The 11277-nt window shown below is 36.4% G+C and overlaps 1 protein-coding gene and 1 long non-coding RNA gene across 2 annotated transcripts in view; one reads left to right on the top strand and one right to left on the bottom strand.

The window, feature by feature from the left end:
* Positions 1-11277, bottom strand: part of LOC145662931 (uncharacterized) — a 169185-nt gene that overhangs the window by 134579 nt on the left and 23329 nt on the right. The window lies entirely within an intron of this gene.
* The window catches only part of LOC145662928 (uncharacterized), a 210283-nt gene continuing 204635 nt past the window's right edge, over positions 5630-11277 (top strand). The window contains exon 1 of the mRNA XM_081728951.1: positions 5630-5965. The gene's annotated coding sequence lies outside the window, so the exon portion shown is untranslated. The remainder of the gene's footprint in view (positions 5966-11277) is intronic.

Here is an 11277-nt window from a genome sequence, read left to right on the forward strand (position 1 = left end):
CTTCTACTGCTAGAAATAATATTATTTTCGTTCACCATTTCCAACAAGTTCCATATATCCGTTCAACCAAAATTTGTAAATAGGAACTAGTCTTTTTTATATTGGTATGTATAATTGGTTAAAATATCAATATTACGCATGCATAATTTAAAGCCTTTTAGCCAAAGAAAGCGTGTTACTATGTATCGTGGTGAAGACAAATCCTACTTTGTTTCTGTTTAGGCATCCGAAATTTCGATATTAATATAGTAAAGGAGCTGACACCTTCTTTCTCCCCTTTAGTTTTCTTTCTGACACTCTCTCTTATACTTTCCTAGCAACTTCAGTATGCTTATTTACATTGCAATAGGACGCAATATTGAGGTCTTAAATTATCAGCGATAACAATAATAATGGCATTAAAACTTTTAAAGTTGCCCTAAAATTAGGCAAAACTTACAGATAAGTCGGGATTTCGAGAGGGAGTCTGGACCTCCAGGACACACGTCTGCAACTACCAAAATTTTAAAGCAAAACGATCCACTAAAGATTCATGTAGAAAGTATTCTATTGTACGTTTTAAGGAAAATAACTGTAATAACTGAACATCACTGAAAAGTAAGGCATATAATAAACTCTTAGGATATGCAGAAGTAATTATAAAAGCTTTGCTACATAAATGCCTACACAGACCATAATAAATTCAGTGAGCTCCGAAATACAAAGTAACAAAATAGCGTATAAGATTCAGTCTACAAAGCAATTGTTACTTAAAGAAAGGACATATACAATTTCGAGAATCGAGATAAAACGAGAAATGTTTACGATACTTTTCGTCTCGTCTCGATTTCCATCTACAAAGTGAGACGATAATCTGAGTTAGCCTTGTCCCGTCTTGAATGTAAAATGTTAACTCTCGTCTCAATTTTGTTTGTTTTGTTTCAGAAAGGAAATGAGAAATTCCTCTTCTCGTGAGCAACACTAAACAAAACCGAAATATTCTTGCCAAATTTAAATTTCTGGTTATAATGTTATGCCCTGAGTGAAAATAAGCTCCTATCTTTCAATCTTCTATTAGATAATAATAATAATAATAATAATAATAATAATAATAATTATTATTATTATTATTATTATTATTATTATTATTATTATTATTATTATTATTATTACGATTATTCGTGAAGATTTGATAGTTCAAGTATTGAAGCATCCGAGTATTCAACTATCTGAAGAGAATAAAACGTGTGTCACTGCTGATCAATCGCCACCAATAATTCTGAAGTAAAATAAATAATACTTGTCGTTCGTAGATCCGGGGGCCGCGGTGGCTCAGTGATAGAGCGTTCACCTCTGGTGCTTGGGGCACCGGGTTCGATCCCAGCCCCCACCAAGTGAACTTTGTGGTGGACAAACACCGTGTGCGTGGGTTTTCTCGGGGTTCTCCCGTTTCCTCCCACTTTCTTCATTCCACCATTTCATTCATTACTCATCATCACCGTCTCCTTTAGCCTAACCGGCATAACCGTGGGACGTAAAACTCAAAGATTTCATTTCATTTCGTTCGTAGATCCGATTCGATTCGACTACCTTCCGATTACTGATCGAGCGCCTTGACCACTGAACCACGAATCCTACGCAGCAATTGATTCGTCTTTAGTTTGTTTACGAGTATAATACACGCGCCGTACAGGGTCACTACGAAAGTTTTGAAATACGCAATGTTATGGCACACTATTTGAATTCCAACAATTGCGTTCGGTAGTGGTATCCAGAGCGAAGAAAAGAAGCAAGTTTCAACTCGCCTCGCTTATCGGCGTGGCTGTATCGTCTTCACTTGTTTGTTGATGTGAGCAGTATTCGACTGTCTAGAATAGAGCTCGAAAGGGAACATCGATTCTCCTTTACGATTTCAAAGGTAATTTGAACGAGACACAAAGCCTTGACCGTTTGCAGGAGGCATTTGGGCATCTTGCTCCTTCCCGTTTTACAATTTATCGGTGGTCTGGTGAATTCAGAAGAGGCCGGACATCGCTTAAAGATGAAGAGAGAGCTGGACGTCCGGCTACAGCTGTGTCAGATGGGAACATTGCCGCTGTGGAACAAATGATTCGAGAAAATCTTTGAACAACTTTCAAGGACATTGAATCTACAGTGAATATTGAATCGCCAGCAGTAACAAAAATTCTTCATGATCATCTTCGGCTTAGGAAGATCTCATCTTGTTGGGTGCCTCACACATTGACTGAACAGCAGAAGCGCATACGTGTGGAATGGTGTGAAGAAATGCTTGCAAGATTTGATGGAGGGAATTCTCGACGCGTCTCTGACATTGTTACTGGTTATGAGAGTTGGATCTATCAATTTGACCCTGTATATAAGCGCCAGTCTACAGTTTGGATCTTTCCAGACGAAAATCCACCCACAGAAGTGAAGCGACCGCGAAGTGTGGGGAAGAAGATGGTAACAACTTTCTTCTCCAAATCTGGACATGTTGCAACTGTTCCACTTGAAGAATAAAGGACTGTTACTGCTCAGTGCTACACCACTGTTTGTGTAAGAAAAGTCTTCCAGAAGCTTCGGGAACGGCGTCCCAGAACTGGATTGCGTGGGATCCTGCTTCATCATGACAACTCGTCCGCACACACGGCCAACATCACAATTGAGTTTTCAGAATCTACGGAGGTCAAACTTATGACTCATCCGCCGTATAGCCCTGACTTGGCCCCGTGTGATTTGTTTCTGTTCCCCAGGATCAAAGATCGCATGCGTGGGAAGAGATTTTGCAACCCTGAAGAGGCTGTAGTGGCTTACGAGAATGAACTTTCAACACTTGAAGAAAAAGACTCGCAATAAGTTTTACTGTTTCCAAAAGTGGTTTTCGAGGATGCAAAAGTGTGTACAATGTAATGGTGAATACTTTAAGAAAATGTAAGTGTTAAATTGATTTTAAGTATGTAAGTTATTTCACATCTTAAAACTTTCGTAGTGACCCTCGTATTTGATTCAAAATAAAGGAGTTTTGTATTTTGATTTTAAAAAATCTGTAATGTTGATAATTTAGTGAATACAGTGATATAATGCCGTCCGAGTCAACTACATATTCCTGTGTTTTTAAAATCAATCTGACTATTAACAATCTACTGTTTTGAGCGAACACAAAAGGCTCTTTACTTACTCCAGCCGGAAGGAGTAACGCTTTAAATGAGTGGTTAGCGTTGTAGTTTCGTAATCCAGCAATCCGTGTTCGTTTCTCGCCTTTGCCGTTTACACTTTTTAAAATGTTTCATTTATAAGGCTGAGCTCCAGTTGGATGGTGCTAAATGAAATATAATCTCCAGTGGAGAAATTCAGTGATGATGTAATCCTGAAAATAATGGAAGGAAAATGAATGGAGAAAACGTGTTTCAGAGTTAATTCTGTTAATGGTTCTATATTTGATATTAACTCGCATCTTTTATCATCATTTACTTGCTTTAATAACGAGCATATCGTAGGATGTTAAACTCTAACTGTAAGATTTTATTACGTTGCATTTTCCAAAATCAAAAAGATAATTTAAATTACACTTTTCTCTAATTTTAAATTCTCATGAAAGTAAAGACTTGAATTTTCATGGTTTTAACGGAAATATAAAATTTCAGTTTCATTTTCTTAACAAAAAATAGTACATCTATTTTATGAATATTAGTATGATCAGGATTAGGTTGGGAATTAGAATTCTCGTCTTTAGGCATATATGCACATATTAGACAATCACGTATGAGGGATGACGTCCCTCGGTGATCACATTACCAGGTAATTAAGAAGGAAGAAGTGAATGGCAAAGGAAGGAAAAAGCCTGCAACAATTATGTTAGGTACTATCCCAGCATTTGCCTGGTGTCAATGAGGAAACCTCACTAAGGATGACTGACCTGAAAAAGCTGTTACTATTTTGACCGAGTGTCCCCACCGGGAATCAAATTTTGGAACATTGATACTAAACATAGATGTATTAAGTAATTTCACATATTCAAATTAAAATTGGAAATAATTTAAACAAAACCTAAATTGTATATACATGTATGTATAATATGCTGTGGATGTTTCTGTTACGAATTATTTCACTATACAATGATAAAATAAGTTCATAATTTCCTTTGTTTTGTGTCTATGCTTGAAATTGTGATATTGGTATTCTTAACTCCCATCAATAGTTCTGGCTTAGATGAATTTGGCACTACAACCCTACATATAGTGTACACTGGACCGAAAACTTGGTTGCAACAACACCAAATAATAATGTTTATTATTTTTATTTGGGTTTTAATAAGAAAAGCTGGAGCAAACCAGCTAAATTTTGCTTAAAACAATTTATTTCATTTAGCAACATGTATTCTGGATACAATAGATTCGGACAATTTATAATGTACAAAGTTGGAATCAGAAATGATATCACCAATGACTCCCTACTTTCGTGACCGGTGAGTACCACGGTCGATATGAGTATGTAGAGAATGCTGTATAGGTCACGAATACGTTGGTCCCAGTATCGCAAAGTGAGGTGTGTTCAAACAAAAGTCGAAAAACCTATCTACGCTCCTCGCCTTTCTTTGTAACTTCTCAGGCCACTGTGCGCCATAGGGGAGAGATCTTCTCTCCGGTTGAGATCTTTCGATCTATCCTTATCTCCTGACTCTGCTGCGTAATTCTATGCCACACACTACCCATGAAATCGTAGAGATCCAGCATGATTCTCGAAAGAAACGACGAGAACCGGCCCAGAAGCATAGATTGTTTATTTGTAGGGCGCATATTTCCGGTGACCGACAGAATCCTCAGGAAAAGTGGATATGGAGAGTACAGTCAGGCACGCTAATTTCCGAATATGTAAACCCTGATATCGTATTTGAAGTTGTTTCAGTGTCAACGTCCAAAACAACTAGACACTGCTTATCGCTTTCGACTATTTCATCCTATGATTCAACTAAGCTTGTGACGGCTCCGTTTGGAACCCATTCATTGACTTGGTTGTGATATCCAACCATGCTCTTCGACTCTATTTGTATCTACGGACTCGGACTCATAAATCTATGCTACTCACTGCCATTGCCATCTCAAGTGATCGGTTATGAGTTCCAAGAGATGTGACTAGAACAGATTTGAAGTAGAGATTCTCTTTCTCTGAACCAGTTTCCGGCATTTGCGACCTTAAACCCATCCTTCTGCTGAGCTTTTACAAACGCGCTGCGCGTGCCTCGCATGTACAAAGCATTACAAAATAGAAAGAGTACAAACAGAAGTCAGGGAGAAAATGCATTGGTTATTGTTAACCAATCTCATTCACCCACTATAAGTTTTTTCTTGGCATATATATACAACTGAAATGTTTGATCCAAACGGAATCAAACTCACGACCGTACGCTTGGCAAGTTTTTATTTAAGTCATTTCATTCATTTTATGCGATTCTTCAATTCTTCATTCAGTGATTTGTTCTTTTTGTTCCGGTACCTGTAGGTTCATTACTGGTATCGAGTCACATGGGGCGTGGTGTCGTACTGTTGATGCTTTTTTGTTTGAGCGGGAAAGTATGGATATGATTTGACGTCATCTTCGTTAGTGGTTTGTTCGTGTGGTTTATTCAAGGGTACATCGCTCGCGTGTTTGTTTGAACTGTGTTACAGTGGCACAAGTTTAATGGGTTGAAAGTTCCTTTTGACGAAGAATAAATGGGAGATTTAAATTTATATCGCTTATCAACATTAGTACGTGACAGTGATGTTAATAGTTACAAGTTCTGTTTTAGTGTCGGGTATTAGAAACTGCAATGTGTGTGCAAAAAGGTATAGGCTAAGTTATTATGAACAGTAGGCCTACGACTTGATCAGCTGAAAGTGAACTTTGTATGCTATAATGATATTTGTTGTGGTTGTAGCATTGGAGGAAAATAGATTTTATTCATGAAGCATGCTGCAGAACTATATTCACCAATTTAAAATCCCAGGTATTTATTTCTAATTTTTCCTTAATTGTAAAATATTTAGTAGATTTGGGTCGAGGACTTGTTTTCTTTCAAATATATAGTTTGTGCAGTTTGCAGACTACATTAGTTTTGATTTTTTTAGATTGTAATAATAGGGGAATTACGGGGGGCTTACGCTCCCTCATTCATATCGTTCGTTTGTTCCCTTTGTAGCAGTCTGAAAATACGATGCTTATTGCTGTAGTTTTTTTCTGTTACTATTTTATACATTGCATATTTTAAGTCTTGATAAATTTAGAAGTATGGTAAGATGGGAAGCAGGGGTGCTAGAAGAAATTTTTCTAGGCAGGGACCCATCTCTATGGTTCCTATATTACGACTGGTATTTCTGGGATTGTATACGTGGTTTGCTATATTACATATACAGTTTCGTGAGCCAGGATTGGGCCCAGACCCCACCCTGCCCTCCCCTTCGGGCACCCATGATGGGAAGTTAGCATGGTTCTAAATTTGTCAGCATTTGAATCTGGCAATGTTTATTATAATTTAGAAACATTACAATCTGAACCACTGTGATTTCTAACCGCTTCGATTCGTGAGAATCTAGTTCCTGGTGATATTAAACGAACTGTTCGGAGGACTCAGTTTCCTATGAATCGATTTATTGAATGAAATTGCCAATAAAAACTTGCCCATGCACTTTACCACGGAGTCAATATCTTTAGCTTCTCTTTATAAGCTAATTAACACAGGGTTAGAAGCAGACAAAGTATTGCATACATGCGAAAATAAGGGAATAAAAACCTTTTTTTAAAAAGCTCACTGAAACAAGGACAACTATCATGATCAAGTTAAAATAACTTTAAAAAATGCAAAACATTTGCGTTTATGAACAAGTGATAGACTGTTACGGAATGTGTGAGATATGCAAGGTAAATGTCGGAATGGTAAAGACCGGGCTTGGATAAAACATCATTGTTTGAACGACGAACCAAATAACAGCATTGCTTTAATAGTAGGATAACAGTAAACATCAGGATTAAGGATTAAATTGGTGGCACTGAAGGACAAAGGGTGAAAGCGAAATATTTTGCTTAAAAATGAACACATCTTCTGCCAAATATCTGTTACATTGCTACAATTTTCTAATCTATGACTAAGAGTGTCAACCTGGTGGCATGTATTACACGAGTTATCAGCCAATACCAATACCCAAGTTAAACAAATGAATATTGTTACAGAGTGAAACTAATATTTCCAAGCTATGCGCATTCAATATTCAAACTCGAAGTAGTACATCTGAAACTACTGGTTGCAATAGATCAACAAGATCAAAGATAGAACCTATTCCTTGGACGCTGAATCCACAACAAAAGGCCATTACTAGCTAATCCTTACTTTTTTCTTACGTAGAGATAAATAAATAAACAAATAAACAAATAAATACTTCTCGACATCTTTTACAGATTTTCTCTGTGAATATCTGATACCAGAAGTACTACTAAAATCAACCACTTCCGGTTTCAATATAGTGATGCGGGTTGTGATGATATATGAGATATAATACTTCCAGGGCGTGTTATTACATTAATAACTTTAATAGATGGCATGTTATTGAGCCTGTTATTGTTCAACAGTAAAGGCATATTTTGTAGCGTTATAAAGATTCGTTCCTGTCGATTTGCTCAGAAACGACGCATTTGCGGATTTTACCTTCACATACATCTTCTTATTGTTCGATCCCAACTCCAGCCAAGCGGGCTTTGAGGTGGACAAACACGGTGTACCGGATTCTTTCAAGGTTCTGTTTCTTCCCACTTTAATTATTCCACCATTATCGTCCATCTAATCATCACTACTACTTTTTAGCCTCGGTGCATAATTGTGGTACGTTAAACTAAAAAAAGAAGTCATCTTGTTCAGCTCAATGTAGACCTATATATCATCTTTGGACATTTTTTCAATATACTGCAATTCAATTATAGAACTGAATTAAAACAAGCATCTACTGCCCCTGGTCAAATTAAGGCATACCATATTTTGTAAAATTTACAGGTTAAATTCAATACTTCGCATGCAAAGACATGTTATAAAGAACTAACTTATGTAGGCTGTAGAATTAAATAGTAAGTAATACAACTGTATTTTATGTTTACAAGTGAAGAATTACAAGTGTAATATCATTATAGATGCTTTACAGCGGTTAAAATAAGTGAATGCATATAAAGATGAATGTAGTAGATATTATTTTCTGCTTGTGGAATATTTCTGCACAGTGTACAAAAGTGAATTATATATTTACAAATGTAGCGTTACTGTGTGAAACCATTACAAATGCTGTAAGAACTCCTATCATTGCTAAAACCCACGTGTTGTCACAACTTTTCCTCACGGGCATACTCACCACCGCTTTCTCACCTACTCCTTGAGGACACATCCTGTATTACTGACTTCTCTGACCTTCAGTGCTTTTTAGTGGCTACCTAGCTAAGGTTGGTTAATGTCTCTTGCATTGTCATTTTTAGCATGTATCCGGACAGTATATTTGTACGAAAATTGAAAAAAAAATGCATTTTTTAAAAAATGTTTCAGAGATGGAGTAACCAACTGCCCATCGTCATCCACGATCCACCGTGACCCACTCGGACCCAGGACACACCGTGACCCACTCTGATCCACCACCCACTCAGACCCACCACTCACCATGACCCAGCGCCTGAGTTTGAATTTCTACGGTGAATCTATCAAGCTCCACAGTGTTTACAATACCGTTGGATCTGACCTTTACAATATAAAAATATAAAGTGTTTATCGTGGGCCATATTACGATGAATTTCAATTTAATTATCGTATATAATTATTTTTATGTTGTATTACAGAAACTTATCAGTGGAAAATAGGATGCAATTTGAAAATAGGTCAACGTACAGGGGAAAAAAAAACACTAAAATTCGATTTTGTCTAGAAAGCTAAGTAGTAAGTCCTATTGCTATTATTAGAATTATAAATATCAATATCCAAAATTGCCTGAAGTTCTTTTTTCACTTAGATATACTCATCTCAGGTAAGTAAATAGAAATAAATAAATAAATAAATAAATAAATAAAGAAAAATGAAGGCCTTGAAAGCAGGGATATAAGTGAGTCTGAAAAGGTAGGGAGACGCATACGTCAGACCGTCTCCTGTACCTACCTTTCCCATTGTAATTTTCTAAGTGACGCTATATATATTTTTTGGAAGGTGGTAACGACGTCGTTCCGCGTTCCCCATCACTTTTACCCCTGCTTGAAAGTAAAACAGGTGTAGACAAATTCACCAGTGTTCAGATGATAATGTCTACAATGCTCTGAGTACTGTGGGTCAATGGATCAGAGTGTGTCGTGGTGGGTCAGTGGGCTACGGTGGGTGGTGGGTCGCAGTGCCACGTCCCGTTAATCTACGACCCACTTACCCACTCACAAATCTTGACCCACGACCCACTCCATCTCTGGTTACTTCTGGTGGCTCCCTTAAATTTCATCTAAGCTAAGTTTGATATTATCATGTGGATTAGGGCAATTGTTTTGGAGGACAATAGGTAGGAAATTAGTTAAAGAATTTAATTTTTTAATAATTATTTCGAATGGTGTGCCTAAACTTGACCTGCACTTATTTATTAATGAAATCTAAATGTTGTTATAGTTTATATACAGGGTGCGTCAGAAAAATATATACATACTTTGAACCGTCATAAAAACCGTATTTCCCATGCAACAAGGTTGAATTTCCGGGAGAAAGTAATGTTATCTTTCTTCAATAGGTGGCAGCAGAATTGTCGCTCTAGCTACTCAACCCAGTTAGTGGCAAGGAAGTAAGTGCAAGATGGCGGACGTATGTTTGAACTTTAAAGCGCGGAAGCAGGTAGTTAAGTGGTACTGGAAGTTTGAGAATGTTGCTGCGGTTCAAAAATGAGGTGCACAAACGTAAACCACGTAACTTAGACACACTTTGGAATAAGAGCCAAGTAGTGTGCGCAGAAATCCCACTGTACGGAATCAGTGGTGACTCGTACTCAGAAAGGTATTGATGCTGAAGGCTGCCATTTTGAACAGTAATCACATTTCCGTGAAAAAGTTCATTTGTGCTTCAAATTGGACTTTAAGCTTTCCATTTCCAGCAATTGAACCTTGTAGAACGGAATAAATTTTCTATGACGGTTCGAAGTGTGTATTCATTTTTGACGCACCCTATATATATATATATATATATATATATATATATATATATATATCTTCTGCTTTGGTATCCGTACACACTGTTAAAAATACTTACTTAAAAATGAGTAAAATTGACTCAAATTTGAGAACATTGTGTTCTCAGAATAGCTCCGAATACATTGTTCTCAAAAGTGAGAAAGTGTGGGTGTTCAAAACATAAGAACAATATGTACTCAAATTTGAGTAAATTTTACTCACTTTTGAGTAAAAATTCTCTTAAAAGCGAGATAAAATATTCTTAAATAAAATGAGAAACTGCTATTTCTCAAAAATAACGAGAACATATTTTCTCAAAAATGAGAAAGTTAACCGTAAAAGGAGATGAATGTAATCAACATTGAGAAACTCTTTGTTCAAAAACTAGTAATGCTCTCTTCACAATTGAGAACATGTATACTCAAAAGTGAGTAGAAAAGTATTCGAAATGCTCAGATAGCCGCAAAATTGAGAAACACACGTTCTCAAAAATTGAGAATATTTCCTCTCAAATTTAAGAAAAACTCTTCTCAAAAATGAGAAGGGTTTTTTTAAAAAAATGAGTAAAAAAGTACTCAAAAATGAGATTTTATTAGTATTCAAAAATGAGAAAAAAGTACTTATTCTGCTGCCTTGCTGGCACAGGGAAGGTTTCCTGGAACTAGAAAGGTAGATTACTCTGACACTGCACTGGACAATTTATAGTAAGTACGCCTTCTACACATTAATATTGAAGTTAAAACATTTTCCTCTTAAACGTTGGAAAATAGAAATCAGTTTTTGAAAAAATACGAGTACTTCAAAAATTACTTCTATTTCCCAGCTTTGAAGATGAAAATGTCTAACATCAATATTAATGTGTAGAAGGAGTACTTACTATAAATTTTTTAGTGCAGTGTGAAATTCATCTACCTTTGTAATTTTGGGGGTTTCCCTGTGCCAACAAGGCAGCAGAATAAATACTCCCCTTCCTATTTTTGAATACTAATATAATCTAATTGTTAAAGTACTTTTTTACTCAATTTTGAATCTGCAAGGTTACATTTTTATGCTGATACCTGTTGTTTCCATAAATTGCATAGATGAGAATTTTAATTTAAT

This window comes from Thermobia domestica, chromosome 10 (genome assembly GCF_964235325.1).
Source record: "Thermobia domestica chromosome 10, izTheDome1.hap1.1, whole genome shotgun sequence".
Lineage (NCBI taxonomy): Eukaryota > Metazoa > Arthropoda > Insecta > Zygentoma > Lepismatidae > Thermobia > Thermobia domestica.